At 50.3% G+C, this 17,583-nt stretch overlaps 31 non-coding genes across 31 annotated transcripts; all 31 read right to left on the bottom strand.

The window, feature by feature from the left end:
- Positions 1-152: 152 nt before the first annotated feature.
- On the bottom strand, positions 153-234 carry Trnas-uga. The gene has a single exon. It is a non-coding gene; the product is annotated as a tRNA-Ser (tRNA).
- Positions 235-930: 696 nt separating this feature from the next.
- On the bottom strand, positions 931-1,012 carry Trnas-cga. Its single transcript has one exon. It is a non-coding gene; the product is annotated as a tRNA-Ser (tRNA).
- Positions 1,013-1,153: 141 nt separating this feature from the next.
- Positions 1,154-1,227, bottom strand: Trnak-uuu. Its single transcript has one exon. It is a non-coding gene; the product is annotated as a tRNA-Lys (tRNA).
- A 540-nt stretch (positions 1,228-1,767) lies between these two features.
- Trnaf-gaa lies at positions 1,768-1,842 on the bottom strand. Its single transcript has one exon. It is a non-coding gene; the product is annotated as a tRNA-Phe (tRNA).
- A 602-nt stretch (positions 1,843-2,444) lies between these two features.
- On the bottom strand, positions 2,445-2,526 carry Trnas-uga. The gene has a single exon. It is a non-coding gene; the product is annotated as a tRNA-Ser (tRNA).
- A 693-nt stretch (positions 2,527-3,219) lies between these two features.
- On the bottom strand, positions 3,220-3,301 carry Trnas-cga. Its single transcript has one exon. It is a non-coding gene; the product is annotated as a tRNA-Ser (tRNA).
- Positions 3,302-3,441: 140 nt separating this feature from the next.
- On the bottom strand, positions 3,442-3,515 carry Trnak-uuu. Its single transcript has one exon. It is a non-coding gene; the product is annotated as a tRNA-Lys (tRNA).
- Positions 3,516-4,058: 543 nt separating this feature from the next.
- Positions 4,059-4,131, bottom strand: Trnaf-gaa. Its single transcript has one exon. It is a non-coding gene; the product is annotated as a tRNA-Phe (tRNA).
- Positions 4,132-4,733: 602 nt separating this feature from the next.
- On the bottom strand, positions 4,734-4,815 carry Trnas-uga. Its single transcript has one exon. It is a non-coding gene; the product is annotated as a tRNA-Ser (tRNA).
- A 697-nt stretch (positions 4,816-5,512) lies between these two features.
- Positions 5,513-5,594, bottom strand: Trnas-cga. The gene has a single exon. It is a non-coding gene; the product is annotated as a tRNA-Ser (tRNA).
- Positions 5,595-5,733: 139 nt separating this feature from the next.
- Trnak-uuu lies at positions 5,734-5,806 on the bottom strand. Its single transcript has one exon. It is a non-coding gene; the product is annotated as a tRNA-Lys (tRNA).
- Positions 5,807-6,349: 543 nt separating this feature from the next.
- Positions 6,350-6,422, bottom strand: Trnaf-gaa. Its single transcript has one exon. It is a non-coding gene; the product is annotated as a tRNA-Phe (tRNA).
- A 600-nt stretch (positions 6,423-7,022) lies between these two features.
- Trnas-uga lies at positions 7,023-7,105 on the bottom strand. Its single transcript has one exon. It is a non-coding gene; the product is annotated as a tRNA-Ser (tRNA).
- A 695-nt stretch (positions 7,106-7,800) lies between these two features.
- On the bottom strand, positions 7,801-7,882 carry Trnas-cga. The gene has a single exon. It is a non-coding gene; the product is annotated as a tRNA-Ser (tRNA).
- A 137-nt stretch (positions 7,883-8,019) lies between these two features.
- On the bottom strand, positions 8,020-8,093 carry Trnak-uuu. The gene has a single exon. It is a non-coding gene; the product is annotated as a tRNA-Lys (tRNA).
- A 543-nt stretch (positions 8,094-8,636) lies between these two features.
- Trnaf-gaa lies at positions 8,637-8,709 on the bottom strand. Its single transcript has one exon. It is a non-coding gene; the product is annotated as a tRNA-Phe (tRNA).
- A 599-nt stretch (positions 8,710-9,308) lies between these two features.
- Trnas-uga lies at positions 9,309-9,390 on the bottom strand. Its single transcript has one exon. It is a non-coding gene; the product is annotated as a tRNA-Ser (tRNA).
- A 697-nt stretch (positions 9,391-10,087) lies between these two features.
- On the bottom strand, positions 10,088-10,169 carry Trnas-cga. The gene has a single exon. It is a non-coding gene; the product is annotated as a tRNA-Ser (tRNA).
- A 138-nt stretch (positions 10,170-10,307) lies between these two features.
- Positions 10,308-10,380, bottom strand: Trnak-uuu. Its single transcript has one exon. It is a non-coding gene; the product is annotated as a tRNA-Lys (tRNA).
- A 541-nt stretch (positions 10,381-10,921) lies between these two features.
- Trnaf-gaa lies at positions 10,922-10,994 on the bottom strand. The gene has a single exon. It is a non-coding gene; the product is annotated as a tRNA-Phe (tRNA).
- A 602-nt stretch (positions 10,995-11,596) lies between these two features.
- Positions 11,597-11,679, bottom strand: Trnas-uga. The gene has a single exon. It is a non-coding gene; the product is annotated as a tRNA-Ser (tRNA).
- Positions 11,680-12,376: 697 nt separating this feature from the next.
- Trnas-cga lies at positions 12,377-12,458 on the bottom strand. Its single transcript has one exon. It is a non-coding gene; the product is annotated as a tRNA-Ser (tRNA).
- Positions 12,459-12,596: 138 nt separating this feature from the next.
- Trnak-uuu lies at positions 12,597-12,669 on the bottom strand. The gene has a single exon. It is a non-coding gene; the product is annotated as a tRNA-Lys (tRNA).
- Positions 12,670-13,211: 542 nt separating this feature from the next.
- Trnaf-gaa lies at positions 13,212-13,285 on the bottom strand. Its single transcript has one exon. It is a non-coding gene; the product is annotated as a tRNA-Phe (tRNA).
- Positions 13,286-13,885: 600 nt separating this feature from the next.
- Positions 13,886-13,967, bottom strand: Trnas-uga. Its single transcript has one exon. It is a non-coding gene; the product is annotated as a tRNA-Ser (tRNA).
- Positions 13,968-14,660: 693 nt separating this feature from the next.
- Positions 14,661-14,744, bottom strand: Trnas-cga. The gene has a single exon. It is a non-coding gene; the product is annotated as a tRNA-Ser (tRNA).
- A 139-nt stretch (positions 14,745-14,883) lies between these two features.
- On the bottom strand, positions 14,884-14,957 carry Trnak-uuu. The gene has a single exon. It is a non-coding gene; the product is annotated as a tRNA-Lys (tRNA).
- Positions 14,958-15,501: 544 nt separating this feature from the next.
- On the bottom strand, positions 15,502-15,574 carry Trnaf-gaa. Its single transcript has one exon. It is a non-coding gene; the product is annotated as a tRNA-Phe (tRNA).
- A 603-nt stretch (positions 15,575-16,177) lies between these two features.
- On the bottom strand, positions 16,178-16,260 carry Trnas-uga. Its single transcript has one exon. It is a non-coding gene; the product is annotated as a tRNA-Ser (tRNA).
- Positions 16,261-16,955: 695 nt separating this feature from the next.
- On the bottom strand, positions 16,956-17,037 carry Trnas-cga. The gene has a single exon. It is a non-coding gene; the product is annotated as a tRNA-Ser (tRNA).
- A 139-nt stretch (positions 17,038-17,176) lies between these two features.
- Trnak-uuu lies at positions 17,177-17,249 on the bottom strand. The gene has a single exon. It is a non-coding gene; the product is annotated as a tRNA-Lys (tRNA).
- Between the last annotated feature and the right edge of the window lie 334 nt (positions 17,250-17,583).

The raw sequence follows: 17,583 nt of genomic DNA, 5'->3' as shown, positions 1-17,583 counted from the left end.
GGGCGGCTGTGAGACGAGGAGATGAGCTGCGGCTTCTGGGCGCGACTGTAACGCTGCGCCCTGGATCAAATAACTGGTGACCCATGTGTTTAGTAGTGACGCAACTGCTAGGATGCACCTGAACGTCCATCTTTTGAGAGAGAGAAAATTTTCGCAGTCGGCAGGACTCGAACCTACGCTCCCAGAGGGAATCTGATTTCAAGTCAGACGCCTTAACCACTCGGCCACGACTGCCGGTGGCAGAAGCGACTCCCGACAAGTGAAACGGCCATCTTTAGAAGCAATCTGATGGCAGAAAGCGGCGTGGCCTCACTCTTTCCTGTAGGGTTTCCATTAGCCGTTACGAAAGTGTATTAATTTTCGCCCAGACAGGGACTTGAACCCAGGACCCTTTGGTTGAAAACCTAACGCTCTACCGACTCAGCTATGCGGGCCCACGCACGAGCATTATCGTACAGCTGCGTGGTGAGCGAGTGATTCGCATGTTGTAATTACTGGCTTATGGCTCCAATGGCGACTTCACCGACTTCCCACTGACGCACCGCTGACGCTAGTTTTCTGTCGTCTTAAAACGATGGACATACCTCCAAGCAGCTGCGAGATCTTAAGAAAAGAAACGCTGCACCACTGCCTTCGCCGCACTCGAATGATTCAATTGCGAATTCTTAAAAAGAATTGAATGTTCGCTCTGTCCAACACTTTCGAGCACATCTGTGTACTCACGATCTCAGCGACGGCTTTCTGCAGTCCCAGCGTCAGTGCGAGGTGAACCGATGGCCACAGTAAGCAGCGGTCGTCGCGAAACTCAGTATTCTTAAACGGAAACTTTTCGTCTTGTTGAGAATGGCGTCACTGGTTTGCACCCGCATTCGCCCACGCATGTCACATTGTGTGCGAAAATTTTTGCTCCTCTCTTTACGCAAAATCGCACGCAGCCGGTAGGATTCGAACCTACGCTCCCATAGGGAATCTGATTTCGAGTCAGACGCCTTAACCACTCGGCCACGACTGCCGGTAGCGCGGCGTTGTCCCGACACATGCAAATGCTACCGTTTGAAAGCACTGTGGTGTCAGAAAAACGGCGTAGCTGCATTATTTTCCGTAGCGTTTCCACCGCTACCAGACGAATCGCTACCAAAGTTTTAAAATTTTCCGCCCGGACAGGGACTTGAACCCTGGACCCCTTAGGTTAAAAGCCTAATGCTCTACCGACTGAGCTATCCGGGCTCGGACGACGGTGTGAGACCTCCCACGATGCACAACTGTACATTGACTCATGTCCTTTACTGTTGTGCAATCGTTGCATGGGGCCGTTACTAATAAAACGTCGCCTAAATGCTGTCTGCAAACTTATCGCGCTAAGCTCGTAACACACTATCGAAGACTGCTGGCACACGATGCAACAACAAATTGCACCAGTTGTTACGTCTCATACGTTGGAGCAGAGAATTGACGTGTTTTGTCGACACTCACTGGGCAATTGGAAAATTCGCAAGCATTTCGAATGCAATGTTTCCCACGTTTTCGCTCATTTCGCGGTTCCGTTGAAGACGTTCTTCACCACCTGACACAGAAAAAGGAACGCAGTCGGTAGGGCTTTTTTGATTCTTTTCCTTCAAAGGGAGTTAGTTTTCTAGTGAGTTCCTCTTATGGCATGCACTAGGACAACCAGAACTGCTACAGCAGAGAGTCATTTTTGTTGTCAGCTGTAGTTGCATTATCACCAACGCAGAGCAATTCCATTGGCGTCGCATCAAAACGAATACCTGCCGAAACCCGGGATCGAACCAGGGACCTTTAGATCTTCAGTCCTAACGCTCTCCCAACTGAGCTATTTTCGGCTGACATTGAAACGTTGCTGTTTGCATGTGTTCGTTCAGCTCTGCCTCGTTGCCAATTTCACAGTCACCTTCGTCTGATAAGACACAGGGACGCTGAAAGGCGAGCAGCCGATGCAGTGAAGTCCCACACACATTTCTTCTGTCTTCCATCATCGTAACAAGCAAACATGTCGACTCGACTCGTGTAATATTCACTTCGCTGACTTCACGTGACGCCGCGCTGACGCTAGGAAAACCCGTGCTATGTCGATGTCAGGGGCAACTCGTGTGCAGAGAACGAGACACAAGAAGGAGTGAGCCTCTCCACCGTATGAGAGGCAGTATCTAGCAGATACACACGGTAAAACATTCGACTTGCGTTAGCTCGTAAATTGCTACACGTCATCGTCTGCAAGCTAAAAAGGACACATCTGCACTGCCCAGTGAGGCGACACTTGTACTAACACCCGGTGGGCGGCTGTGAGACGAGGAGATGAGCTGCGGCTTCTGGGCGCGACTGTAACGCTGCGCCCTGGATCAAATAACTGGTGACCCATGTGTTTAGTAGTGACGCAACTGCTAGGATGCACCTGAACGTCCATCTTTTGAGAGAGAGAAAATTTTCGCAGTCGGCAGGACTCGAACCTACGCTCCCAGAGGGAATCTGATTTCAAGTCAGACGCCTTAACCACTCGGCCACGACTGCCGGTGGCAGAAGCGACTCCCGACAAGTGAAACGGCCATCTTTAGAAGCAATCTGATGGCAGAAAGCGGCGTGGCCTCACTCTTTCCTGTAGGGTTTCCATTAGCCGTTACGAAAGTGTATTAATTTTCGCCCAGACAGGGACTTGAACCCAGGACCCTTTGGTTGAAAACCTAACGCTCTACCGACTCAGCTATGCGGGCCCACGCACGAGCATTATCGTACAGCTGCGTGGTGAGCGAGTGATTCGCATGTTGTAATTACTGGCTTATGGCTCCAATGGCGACTTCACCGACTTCCCACTGACGCACCGCTGACGCTAGTTTTCTGTCGTCTTAAAACGATGGACATACCTCCAAGCAGCTGCGAGATCTTAAGAAAAGAAACGCTGCACCACTGCCTTCGCCGCACTCGAATGATTCAATTGCGATTCTTAAAAAGAATTGAATGTTCGCTCTGTCCAACACTTTCGAGCACATCTGTGTACTCACGATCTCAGCGACGGCTTTCTGCAGTCCCAGCGTCAGTGCGAGGTGAACCGATGGCCACAGTAAGCAGCGGTCGTCGCGAAACTCAGTATTCTTAAACGGAAACTTTCGTCTTGTTGAGAATGGCGTCACTGGTTTGCACCCGCATTCGCCCACGCATGTCACATGTGTGCGAAAATTTTTGCTCCTCTCTTTACGCAAAATCGCACGCAGCCGGTAGGATTCGAACCTACGCTCCCATAGGGAATCTGATTTCGAGTCAGACGCCTTAACCACTCGGCCACGACTGCCGGTAGCGCGGCGTTGTCCCGACACATGCAAATGCTACCGTTTGAAGCACTGTGGTGTCAGAAAAACGGCGTAGCTGCATTATTTTCCGTAGCGTTTCCACCGCTACCAGACGAATCGCTACCAAAGTTTTTAAAATTTCCGCCCGGACAGGGACTTGAACCCCTGGACCCTTAGGTTAAAAGCCTAATGCTCTACCGACTGAGCTATCCGGGCTCGGACGACGGTGTGAGACCTCCCACGATGCACAACTGTACATTGACTCATGTCCCTTTACTGTTGTGCAATCGTTGCATGGGGCCGTTACTAATAAAACGTCGCCTAAATGCTGTCTGCAAACTTATCGCGCTAAGCTCGTAACACACTATCGAAGACTGCTGGCACACGATGCAACAACAAATTGCACCAGTTGTTACGTCTCATACGTTGGAGCAGAGAATTGACGTGTTTTTGTCGACACTCACTGGGCAATTGGAAAATTCGCAAGCATTTCGAATGCAATGTTTCCCACGTTTTCGCTCATTTCGCGGTTCCGTTGAAGACGTTCTTCACCACCTGACACAGAAAAAGGAACGCAGTCGGTAGGGCTTTTTTTGATTCTTTTCCTTCAAAGGGGAGTTAGTTTTCTAGTGAGTTCCTCTTATGGCATGCACTAGACAACCAGAACTGCTACAGCAGAGAGTCATTTTTGTTGTCAGCTGTAGTTGCATTATCACCAACGCAGAGCAATTCCATTGGCGTCGCATCAAAACGAATACCTGCCGAAACCCGGGATCGAACCAGGGACCTTTAGATCTTCAGTCTAACGCTCTCCCAACTGAGCTATTTCGGCTGACATTGAACGTTGCCTGTTTGCATGTGTTCGTTCAGCTCTGCCTCGTTGCCAATTTCACAGTCACCTTCGTCTGATAAGACACAGGGACGCTGAAAGGCGAGCAGCCGATGCAGTGAAGTCCCACACACATTTCTTCTGCTTCCATCATCGTAACAAGCAAAACATGTCGACTCGACTCGTGTAATATTCACTTCGCTGACTTCACGTGACGCCGCGCTGACGCTAGAAAACCCGTGCTATGTCGATGTCAGGGGCAACTCGTGTGCAGAGAACGAGACACAAGAAGGAGTGAGCCTCTCCACCGTATGAGAGGCAGTATCTAGCAGATACACACGGTAAAACATTCGACTTGCGTTAGCTCGTAAATTGCTACACGTCATCGTCTGCAAGCTAAAAAGGGACACATCTGCACTGCCCAGTGAGGCGACACTTGTACTAACACCCGGTGGGCGGCTGTGAGACGAGGAGATGAGCTGCGGCTTCTGGGCGCGACTGTAACGCTGCGCCCTGGATCAAATAACTGGTGACCCATGTGTTTAGTAGTGACGCAACTGCTAGGATGCACCTGAACGTCCATCTTTTGAGAGAGAGAAAATTTTCGCAGTCGGCAGGACTCGAACCTACGCTCCCAGAGGGAATCTGATTTCAAGTCAGACGCCTTAACCACTCGGCCACGACTGCCGGTGGCAAGAAGCGACTCCCGACAAGTGAAACGGCCATCTTTAGAAGCAATCTGATGGCAGAAAGCGGCGTGGCCTCACTCTTTCCTGTAGGGTTTTCCATTAGCCGTTACGAAAGTGTATTAATTTTCGCCCAGACAGGGACTTGAACCCAGGACCCTTTGGTTGAAAACCTAACGCTCTACCGACTCAGCTATGCGGGCCCACGCACGAGCATTATCGTACAGCTGCGTGGTGAGCGAGTGATTCGCATGTTGTAATTACTGGCTTATGGCTCCAATGGCGACTTCACCGACTTCCCACTGACGCACCGCTGACGCTAGTTTTCTGTCGTCTTAAAACGATGGACATACCTCCAAGCAGCTGCGAGATCTTAAGAAAAGAAACGCTGCACCACTGCCTTCGCCGCACTCGAATGATTCAATTGCGATTCTTAAAAAGAATTGAATGTTCGCTCTGTCCAACACTTTCGAGCACATCTGTGTACTCACGATCTCAGCGACGGCTTTCTGCAGTCCCAGCGTCAGTGCGAGGTGAACACGATGGCCACAGTAAGCAGCGGTCGTCGCGAAACTCAGTATTCTTAAACGGAAACTTTCGTCTTGTTGAGAATGGCGTCACTGGTTTGCACCCGCATTCGCCCACGCATGTCACATGTGTTGCGAAAATTTTTGCTCCTCTCTTTACGCAAAATCGCACGCAGCCGGTAGGATTCGAACCTACGCTCCCATAGGGAATCTGATTTCGAGTCAGACGCCTTAACCACTCGGCCACGACTGCCGGTAGCGCGGCGTTGTCCCGACACATGCAAATGCTACCGTTTGAAGCACTGTGGTGTCAGAAAACGGCGGTAGCTGCATTATTTTCCGTAGCGTTTCCACCGCTACCAGACGAATCGCTACCAAAGTTTTAAAATTTCCGCCCGGACAGGGACTTGAACCCTGGACCCTTAGGTTAAAAGCCTAATGCTCTACCGACTGAGCTATCCGGGCTCGGACGACGGTTGTGAGACCTCCCACGATGCACAACTGTACATTGACTCATGTCCTTTACTGTTGTGCAATCGTTGCATGGGGCCGTTACTAATAAAACGTCGCCTAAATGCTGTCTGCAAACTTATCGCGCTAAGCTCGTAACACACTATCGAAGACTGCTGGCACACGATGCAACAACAAATTGCACCAGTTGTTACGTCTCATACGTTGGAGCAGAGAATTGACGTGTTTTGTCGACACTCACTGGGCAATTGGAAAATTCGCAAGCATTTCGAATGCAATGTTTCCCACGTTTTCGCTCATTTCGCGGGTTCCGTTGAAGACGTTCTTCACCACCTGACACAGAAAAAGGAACGCCAGTCGGTAGGGCTTTTTTGATTCTTTTCCTTCAAAGGGAGTTAGTTTTCTAGTGAGTTCCTCTTATGGCATGCACTAGACAACCAGAACTGCTACAGCAGAGAGTCCATTTTTGTTGTCAGCTGTAGTTGCATTATCACCAACGCAGAGCAATTCCATTGGCGTCGCATCAAAACGAATACCTGCCGAAACCCGGGATCGAACCAGGGACCTTTAGATCTTCAGTCTAACGCTCTCCCAACTGAGCTATTTCGGCTGACATTGAACGTTGCTGTTTGCATGTGTTCGTTCAGCTCTGCCTCGTTGCCAATTTCACAGTCACCTTCGTCTGATAAGACACAGGGACGCTGAAAGGCGAGCAGCCGATGCAGTGAAGTCCCACACACATTTCTTCTGCTTCCATCATCGTAACAAGCAAACATGTCGACTCGACTCGTGTAATATTCACTTCGCTGACTTCACGTGACGCCGCGCTGGACGCTAGAAAACCCGTGCTATGTCGATGTCAGGGGCAACTCGTGTGCAGAGAACGAGACACAAGAAGGAGTGAGCCTCTCCACCGTATGAGAGGCAGTATCTAGCAGATACACACGGTAAAACATTCGACTTGCGTTAGCTCGTAAATTGCTACACGTCATCGTCTGCAAGCTAAAAAGGACACATCTGCACTGCCCAGTGAGGCGACACTTGTACTAACACCCGGTGGGCGGCTGTGAGACGAGGAGATGAGCTGCGGCTTCTGGGCGCGACTGTAACGCTGCGCCCTGGATCAAATAACTGGTGACCCATGTGTTTAGTAGTGACGCAACTGCTAGGATGCACCTGAACGTCCATCTTTTGAGAGAGAGAAAATTTTCGCAGTCGGCAGGACTCGAACCTACGCTCCCAGAGGGGAATCTGATTTCAAGTCAGACGCCTTAACCACTCGGCCACGACTGCCGGTGGCAGAAGCGACTCCCGACAAGTGAAACGGCCATCTTTAGAAGCAATCTGATGGCAGAAAGCGGCGTGGCCTCACTCTTTCCTGTAGGGTTTCCATTAGCCGTTACGAAAGTGTATTAATTTTCGCCCAGACAGGGACTTGAACCCAGGACCCTTTGGTTGAAAACCTAACGCTCTACCGACTCAGCTATGCGGGCCCACGCACGAGCATTATCGTACAGCTGCGTGGTGAGCGAGTGATTCGCATGTTGTAATTACTGGCTTATGGCTCCAATGGCGACTTCACCGACTTCCCACTGACGCACCGCTGACGCTAGTTTTCTGTCGTCTTAAAACGATGGACATACCTCCAAGCAGCTGCGAGATCTTAAGAAAAGAAACGCTGCACCACTGCCTTCGCCGCACTCGAATGATTCAATTGCGATTCTTAAAAAGAATTGAATGTTCGCTCTGTCCAACACTTTCGAGCACATCTGTGTACTCACGATCTCAGCGACGGCTTTCTGCAGTCCCCAGCGTCAGTGCGAGGTGAACCGATGGCCACAGTAAGCAGCGGTCGTCGCGAAACTCAGTATTCTTAAACGGAAACTTTCGTCTTGTTGAGAATGGCGTCACTGGTTTGCACCCGCATTCGCCCACGCATGTCACATGTGTGCGAAAAATTTTTGCTCCTCTCTTTACGCAAAATCGCACGCAGCCGGTAGGATTCGAACCTACGCTCCCATAGGGAATCTGATTTCGAGTCAGACGCCTTAACCACTCGGCCACGACTGCCGGTAGCGCGGCGTTGTCCCGACACATGCAAATGCTACCGTTTGAAGCACTGTGGTGTCAGAAAACGGCGTAGCTGCATTATTTTCCGTAGCGTTTCCACGCTACCAGACGAATCGCTACCAAAGTTTTAAAATTTCCGCCCGGACAGGGACTTGAACCCTGGACCCTTAGGTTAAAAGCCTAATGCTCTACCGGACTGAGCTATCCGGGCTCGGACGACGGTGTGAGACCCTCCCACGATGCACAACTGTACATTGACTCATGTCCTTTACTGTTGTGCAATCGTTGCATGGGGCCGTTACTAATAAAACGTCGCCTAAATGCTGTCTGCAAACTTATCGCGCTAAGCTCGTAACCACACTATCGAAGACTGCTGGCACACGATGCAACAACAAATTGCACCAGTTGTTACGTCCTCATACGTTGGAGCAGAGAATTGACGTGTTTTGTCGACACTCACTGGGCAATTGGAAAATTCGCAAGCATTTCGAATGCAATGTTTCCCACGTTTTCGCTCATTTCGCGGTTCCGTTGAAGACGTTCTTCACCACCTGACACAGAAAAAGGAACGCAGTCGGTAGGGCTTTTTTGATTCTTTTCCTTCAAAGGGAGTTAGTTTTCTAGTGAGTTCCTCTTATGGCATGCACTAGACAACCAGAACTGCTACAGCAGAGAGTCATTTTTGTTGTCAGCTGTAGTTGCATTATCACCAACGCAGAGCAATTCCATTGGCGTCGCATCAAAAACGAATACCTGCCGAAACCCGGGATCGAACCAGGGACCTTTAGATCTTCAGTCTAACGCTCTCCCAACTGAGCTATTTCGGCTGACATTGAACGTTGCTGTTTGCATGTGTTCGTTCAGCTCTGCCTCGTTGCCAATTTCACAGTCACCTTCGTCTGATAAGACACAGGGACGCTGAAAGGCGAGCAGCCGATGCAGTGAAGTCCCACACACATTTCTTCTGCTTCCATCATCGTAACAAGCAAACATGTCGACTCGACTCGTGTAATATTCACTTCGCTGACTTCACGTGACGCCGCGCTGACGCTAGAAAACCCGTGCTATGTCGATGTCAGGGGCAACTCGTGTGCAGAGAACGAGACACAAGAAGGAGTGAGCCTCTCCACCGTATGAGAGGCAGTATCTAGCAGATACACACGGTAAAACATTCGACTTGCGTTAGCTCGTAAATTGCTACACGTCATCGTCTGCAAGCTAAAAAGGACACATCTGCACTGCCCAGTGAGGCGACACTTGTACTAACACCCGGTGGGCGGCTGTGAGACGAGGAGATGAGCTGCGGCTTCTGGGCGCGACTGTAACGCTGCGCCCTGGATCAAATAACTGGTGACCCATGTGTTTAGTAGTGACGCAACTGCTAGGATGCACCTGAACGTCCATCTTTTGAGAGAGAGAAAATTTTCGCAGTCGGCAGGACTCGAACCTACGCTCCCAGAGGGAATCTGATTTCAAGTCAGACGCCTTAACCACTCGGCCACGACTGCCGGTGGCAGAAGCGACTCCCGACAAGTGAAACGGCCATCTTTAGAAGCAATCTGATGGCAGAAAGCGGCGTGGCCTCACTCTTTCCTGTAGGGTTTCCATTAGCCGTTACGAAAGTGTATTAATTTTCGCCCAGACAGGGGACTTGAACCCAGGACCCTTTGGTTGAAAACCTAACGCTCTACCGACTCAGCTATGCGGGGCCCACGCACGAGCATTATCGTACAGCTGCGTGGTGAGCGAGTGATTCGCATGTTGTAATTACTGGCTTATGGCTCCAATGGCGACTTCACCGACTTCCCACTGACGCACCGCTGACGCTAGTTTTCTGTCGTCTTAAAACGATGGACATACCTCCAAGCAGCTGCGAGATCTTAAGAAAAGAAACGCTGCACCACTGCCTTCGCCGCACTCGAATGATTCAATTGCGATTCTTAAAAAGAATTGAATGTTCGCTCTGTCCAACACTTTCGAGGCACATCTGTGTACTCACGATCTCAGCGACGGCTTTCTGCAGTCCCAGCGTCAGTGCGAGGTGAACCGATGGCCACAGTAAGCAGCGGTCGTCGCGAAACTCAGTATTCTTAAACGGAAACTTTCGTCTTGTTGAGAATGGCGTCACTGGTTTGCACCCGCATTCGCCCACGCATGTCACATGTGTTGCGAAAATTTTTGCTCCTCTCTTTACGCAAAATCGCACGCAGCCGGTAGGATTCGAACCTACGCTCCCATAGGGAATCTGATTTCGAGTCAGACGCCTTAACCACTCGGCCACGACTGCCGGTAGCGCGGCGTTGTCCCGACACATGCAAATGCTACCGTTTGAAGCACTGTGGTGTCAGAAAACGGCGTAGCTGCATTATTTTCCGTAGCGTTTCCACCGCTACCAGACGAATCGCTACCAAAGTTTTAAAATTTCCGCCCGGACAGGGACTTGAACCCTGGACCCTTAGGTTAAAAGCCTAATGCTCTACCGACTGAGCTATCCGGGCTCGGACGACGGTGTGAGACCTCCCACGATGCACAACTGTACATTGACTCATGTCCCTTTACTGTTGTGCAATCGTTGCATGGGGCCGTTACTAATAAAACGTCGCCTAAATGCTGTCTGCAAACTTATCGCGCTAAGCTCGTAACACACTATCGAAGACTGCTGGCACACGATGCAACAACAAATTGCACCAGTTGTTACGTCTCATACGTTGGAGCAGAGAATTGACGTGTTTTGTCGACACTCACTGGGCAATTGGAAAATTCGCAAGCATTTCGAATGCAATGTTTCCCACGTTTTTCGCTCATTTCGCGGTTCCGTTGAAGACGTTCTTCACCACCTGACACAGAAAAAGGAACGCAGTCGGTAGGGCTTTTTTGATTCTTTTCCTTCAAAGGGAGTTAGTTTTCTAGTGAGTTCCTCTTATGGCATGCACTAGACAACCAGAACTGCTACAGCAGAGAGTCATTTTTGTTGTCAGCTGTAGTTGCATTATCACCAACGCAGAGCAATTCCATTGGCGTCGCATCAAAACGAATACCTGCCGAAACCCGGGATCGAACCAGGGACCTTTAGATCTTCAGTCTAACGCTCTCCCAACTGAGCTATTTCGGCTGACATTGAACGTTGCTGTTTGCATGTGTTCGTTCAGCTCTGCCTCGTTGCCAATTTCACAGTCACCTTCGTCTGATAAGACACAGGGACGCTGAAAGGCGAGCAGCCGATGCAGTGAAGTCCCACACACATTTCTTCTGCTTCCATCATCGTAACAAGCAAACATGTCGACTCGACTCGTGTAATATTCACTTCGCTGACTTCACGTGACGCCGCGCTGACGCTAGAAAACCCGTGCTATGTCGATGTCAGGGGCAACTCGTGTGCAGAGAACGAGACACAAGAAGGAGTGAGCCTCTCCACCGTATGAGAGGCAGTATCTAGCAGATACACACGGTTAAAACATTCGACTTGCGTTAGCTCGTAAATTGCTACACGTCATCGTCTGCAAGCTAAAAAGGACACATCTGCACTGCCCAGTGAGGCGACACTTGTACTAACACCCGGTGGGCGGCTGTGAGACGAGGAGATGAGCTGCGGCTTCTGGGCGCGACTGTAACGCTGCGCCCTGGATCAAATAACTGGTGACCCCATGTGTTTAGTAGTGACGCAACTGCTAGGATGCACCTGAACGTCCATCTTTTGAGAGAAGAGAAAATTTTCGCAGTCGGCAGGACTCGAACCTACGCTCCCAGAGGGGAATCTGATTTCAAGTCAGACGCCTTAACCACTCGGCCACGACTGCCGGTGGCAGAAGCGACTCCCGACAAGTGAAAACGGCCATCTTTAGAAGCAATCTGATGGCAGAAAGCGGCGTGGCCTCACTCTTTCCTGTAGGGGTTTCCATTAGCCGTTACGAAAGTGTATTAATTTTCGCCCAGACAGGGACTTGAACCCCAGGACCCTTTGGTTGAAAACCTAACGCTCTACCGACTCAGCTATGCGGGCCCACGCACGAGCATTATCGTACAGCTGCGTGGTGAGCGAGTGATTCGCATGTTGTAATTACTGGCTTATGGCTCCAATGGCGACTTCACCGACTTCCCACTGACGCACCGCTGACGCTAGTTTTCTGTCGTCCTTAAAACGATGGACATACCTCCAAGCAGCTGCGAGATCTTAAGAAAAGAAACGCTGCACCACTGCCTTCGCCGCACTCGAATGATTCAATTGCGATTCTTAAAAAGAATTGAATGTTCGCTCTGTCCAACACTTTCGAGCACATCTGTGTACTCACGATCTCAGCGACGGCTTTCTGCAGTCCCAGCGTCAGTGCGAGGTGAACCGATGGCCACAGTAAGCAGCGGTCGTCGCGAAACTCAGTATTCTTAAACGGAAACTTTCGTCTTGTTGAGAATGGCGTCACTGGTTTGCACCCGCATTCGCCCACGCATGTCACATGTGTGCGAAAATTTTTGCTCCTCTCTTTACGCAAAATCGCACGCAGCCGGTAGGATTCGAACCTACGCTCCCATAGGGAATCTGATTTCGAGTCAGACGCCTTAACCACTCGGCCACGACTGCCGGTAGCGCGGCGTTGTCCCGACACATGCAAATGCTACCGTTTGAAGCACTGTGGTGTCAGAAAACGGCGTAGCTGCATTATTTTCCGTAGCGTTTCCACCGCTACCAGACGAATCGCTACCAAAGTTTTAAAATTTCCGCCCGGACAGGGACTTGAACCCTGGACCCTTAGGTTAAAAGCCTAATGCTCTACCGACTGAGCTATCCGGGCTCGGACGACGGTGTGAGGACCCTCCCACGATGCACAACTGTACATTGACTCATGTCCTTTACTGTTGTGCAATCGTTGCATGGGGCCGTTACTAATAAAACGTCGCCTAAATGCTGTCTGCAAACTTATCGCGCTAAGCTCGTAACACACTATCGAAGACTGCTGGCACACGATGCAACAACAAATTGCACCAAGTTGTTACGTCTCATACGTTGGAGCAGAGAATTGACGTGTTTTGTCGACACTCACTGGGCAATTGGAAAATTCGCAAGCATTTCGAATGCAATGTTTCCCACGTTTTCGCTCATTTCGCGGTTCCGTTGAAGACGTTCTTCACCACCTGACACAGAAAAAGGAACGCAGTCGGTAGGGCTTTTTTGATTCTTTTCCTTCAAAGGGAGTTAGTTTTCTAGTGAGTTCCTCTTATGGCATGCACTAGACAACCAGAACTGCTACAGCAGAGAGTCATTTTTGTTGTCAGCTGTAGTTGCATTATCACCAACGCAGAGCAATTCCATTGGCGTCGCATCAAAACGAATACCTGCCGAAACCCGGGATCGAACCAGGGACCTTTAGATCTTCAGTCTAACGCTCTCCCAACTGAGCTATTTCGGGCTGACATTGAACGTTGCTGTTTGCATGTGTTCGTTCAGCTCTGCCTCGTTGCCAATTTCACAGTCACCTTCGTCTGATAAGACACAGGGACGCTGAAAGGCGAGCAGCCGATGCAGTGAAGTCCCACACACATTTCTTCTGCTTCCATCATCGTAACAAGCAAACATGTCGACTCGACTCGTGTAATATTCACTTCGCTGACTTCACGTGACGCCGCGCTGACGCTAGAAAACCCGTGCTATGTCGATGTCAGGGGCAACTCGTGTGCAGAGAACGAGACACAAGAAGGAGTGAGCCTCTCCACCGTATGAGAGGCAGTATCTAGCAGATACACACGGTAAAACATTCGACTTGCGTTAGCTCGTAAATTGCTACACGTCATCGTCTGCAAGCTAAAAAGGACACATCTGCACTGCCCAGTGAGGCGACACTTGTACTAACACCCGGTGGGCGGCTGTGAGACGAGGAGATGAGCTGCGGCTTCTGGGCGCGACTGTAACGCTGCGCCCTGGATCAAATAAACTGGTGACCCATGTGTTTAGTAGTGACGCAACTGCTAGGATGCACCTGAACGTCCATCTTTTGAGAGAGAGAAAATTTTCGCAGTCGGCAGGACTCGAACCTACGCTCCCAGAGGGAATCTGATTTCAAGTCAGACGCCTTAACCACTCGGCCACGACTGCCGGTGGCAGAAGCGACTCCCGACAAGTGAAACGGCCATCTTTAGAAGCAATCTGATGGCAGAAAGCGGCGTGGCCTCACTCTTTCCTGTAGGGTTTCCATTAGCCGTTACGAAAGTGTATTAATTTTCGCCCAGACAGGGACTTGAACCCAGGACCCTTTGGTTGAAAACCTAACGCTCTACCGACTCAGCTATGCGGGCCCACGCACGAGCATTATCGTACAGCTGCGTGGTGAGCGAGTGATTCGCATGTTGTAATTACTGGCTTATGGCTCCAATGGCGACTTCACCGACTTCCCACTGACGCACCGCTGACGCTAGTTTTCTGTCGTCTTAAAACGATGGACATACCTCCAAGCAGCTGCGAGATCTTAAGAAAAGAAACGCTGCACCACTGCCTTCGCCGCACTCGAATGATTCAATTGCGATTCTTAAAAAGAATTGAATGTTCGCTCTGTCCAACACTTTCGAGCACATCTGTGTACTCACGATCTCAGCGACGGCTTTCTGCAGTCCCAGCGTCAGTGCGAGGTGAACCGATGGCCACAGTAAGCAGCGGTCGTCGCGAAACTCAGTATTCTTAAACGGAAACTTTCGTCTTGTTGAGAATGGCGTCACTGGTTTGCACCCGCATTCGCCCACGCATGTCACATGTGTGCGAAAATTTTTGCTCCTCTCTTTACGCAAAATCGCACGCAAGCCGGTAGGATTCGAACCTACGCTCCCATAGGGAATCTGATTTCGAGTCAGACGCCTTAACCACTCGGGCCACGACTGCCGGTAGCGCGGCGTTGTCCCGACACATGCAAATGCTACCGTTTGAAGCACTGTGGTGTCAGAAAACGGCGTAGCTGCATTATTTTCCGTAGCGTTTCCACCGCTACCAGGACGAATCGCTACCAAAGTTTTAAAATTTCCGCCCGGACAGGGACTTGAACCCTGGACCCCTTAGGTTAAAAGCCTAATGCTCTACCGACTGAGCTATCCGGGCTCGGACGACGGTGTGAGACCTCCCACGATGCACAACTGTACATTGACTCATGTCCTTTACTGTTGTGCAATCGTTGCATGGGGGCCGTTACTAATAAAACGTCGCCTAAATGCTGTCTGCAAACTTATCGCGCTAAGCTCGTAACACACTATCGAAGACTGCTGGCACACGATGCAACAACAAATCTCGCACCAGTTGTTACGTCTCATACGTTGGAGCAGAGAATTGACGTGTTTTTGTCGACACTCACTGGGCAATTGGAAAATTCGCAAGCATTTCGAATGCAATGTTTCCCACGTTTTCGCTCATTTCGCGGTTCCGTTGAAGACGTTCTTCACCACCTGACACAGAAAAAGGAACGCAGTCGGTAGGGCTTTTTTGATTCTTTTCCTTCAAAGGGAGTTAGTTTTCTAGTGAGTTCCTCTTATGGCATGCACTAGACAACCAGAACTGCTACAGCAGAGAGTCATTTTTGTTGTCAGCTGTAGTTTGCATTATCACCAACGCAGAGCAATTCCATTGGCGTCGCATCAAAACGAATACCTGCCGAAACCCGGGATCGAACCAGGGACCTTTAGATCTTCAGTCTAACGCTCTCCCAACTGAGCTATTTCGGCTGACATTGAACGTTGCTGTTTGCCATGTGTTCGTTCAGCTCTGCCTCGTTGCCAATTTCACAGTCACCTTCGTCTGATAAGACACAGGGACGCTGAAAGGCGAGCAGCCGATGCAGTGAAGTCCCACACACATTTCCTTCTGCTTCCATCATCGTAACAAGCAAACATGTCGACTCGACTCGTGTAATATTCACTTCGCTGACTTCACGTGACGCCCGCGCTGACGCTAGAAAACCCGTGCTATGTCGATGTCAGGGGCAACTCGTGTGCAGAGAACGAGACACAAGAAGGAGTGAGCCTCTCCACCGTATGAGAGGCAGTATCTAGCAGATACACACGGTAAAACATTCGACTTGCGTTAGCTCGTAAATTGCTACACGTCATCGTCTGCAAGCTAAAAAGGACACATCTGCACTGCCCAGTGAGGGCGACACTTGTACTAACACCCGGTGGGCGGCTGTGAGACGAGGAGATGAGCTGCGGCTTCTGGGCGCGACTGTAACGCTGCGCCTGGATCAAATAACTGGTGACCCATGTGTTTAGTAGTGACGCAACTTGCTAGGATGCACCTGAACGTCCATCTTTTGAGAGAGAGAAAATTTTCGCAGTCGGCAGGACTCGAACCTACGCTCCCAGAGGGAATCTGATTTCAAGTCAGACGCCTTAACCACTCGGCCACGGACTGCCGGTGGCAGAAGCGACTCCCGACAAGTGAAACGGCCATCTTTAGAAGCAATCTGATGGCAGAAAGCGGCGTGGCCTCACTCTTTCCTGTAGGGGTTTCCATTAGCCGTTACGAAAGTGTATTAATTTTCGCCCAGACAGGGACTTGAACCCAGGACCCTTTGGTTGAAAACCTAACGCTCTACCGACTCAGCTATGCGGGCCCACGCACGAGCATTATCGTACAGCTGCGTGGTGAGCGAGTGATTCGCATGTTGTAATTACTGGCTTATGGCTCCAATGGCGACTTCACCGACTTCCCACTGACGCACCGCTGACGCTAGTTTTCTGTCGTCTTAAAACGATGGACATACCTCCAAGCAGCTGCGAGATCTTAAGAAAAGAAACGCTGCACCACTGCCTTCGCCGCACTCGAATGATTCAATTGCGATTCTTAAAAAGAATTGAATGTTCGCTCTGTCCAACACTTTCGAGCACATCTGTGTACTCACGATCTCAGCGACGGCTTTCTGCAGGTCCCAGCGTCAGTGCGAGGTGAACCGATGGCCACAGTAAGCAGCGGTCGTCGCGAAACTCAGTATTCTTAAACGGAAACTTTCGTCTTGTTGAGAATGGCGTCACTGGTTTGCACCCGCATTCGCCCACGCATGTCACATGTGTGCGAAAATTTTTGCTCCTCTCTTTACGCAAAATCGCACGCAGCCGGTAGGATTCGAACCTACGCTCCCATAGGGAATCTGATTTCGAGTCAGACGCCTTAACCACTCGGCCACGACTGCCGGTAGCGCGGCGTTGTCCCGACACATGCAAATGCTACCGTTTGAAGCACTGTTGGTGTCAGAAAACGGCGTAGCTGCATTATTTTCCGTAGCGTTTCCACCGCTACCAGACGAATCGCTACCAAAGTTTTAAAATTTCCGCCCGGACAGGGACTTGAACCCTGGACCCTTAGGTTAAAAGCCTAATGCTCTACCGACTGAGCTATCCGGGCTCGGACGACGGTGTGAGACCTCCCACGATGCACAACTGTACATTGACTCATGTCCTTTACTGTTGTGCAATCGTTGCATGGGGGCCGTTACTAATAAAACGTCGCCTAAATGCTGTCTGCAAACTTATCGCGCTAAGCTCGTAACACACTATCGAAGACTGCTGGCACACGATGCAACAACAAATTGCACCAGTTGTTACGTCTCATACGTTGGAGCAGAGAATTGACGTGTTTTGTCGACACTCACTGGGCAATTGGAAAATTCGCAATGCATTTCGAATGCAATGTTTCCCACGTTTTCGCTCATTTCGCGGTTCCGTTGAAGACGTTCTTC

This window comes from Schistocerca piceifrons, unplaced genomic scaffold (assembly GCF_021461385.2).
Source record: "Schistocerca piceifrons isolate TAMUIC-IGC-003096 unplaced genomic scaffold, iqSchPice1.1 HiC_scaffold_269, whole genome shotgun sequence".
Classification (NCBI taxonomy): Eukaryota; Metazoa; Arthropoda; class Insecta; order Orthoptera; family Acrididae; genus Schistocerca; species Schistocerca piceifrons.
The sequence above is the reverse complement of the archived record's forward strand: the minus strand, read 5'-3'. Positions and strand labels throughout refer to the sequence as shown.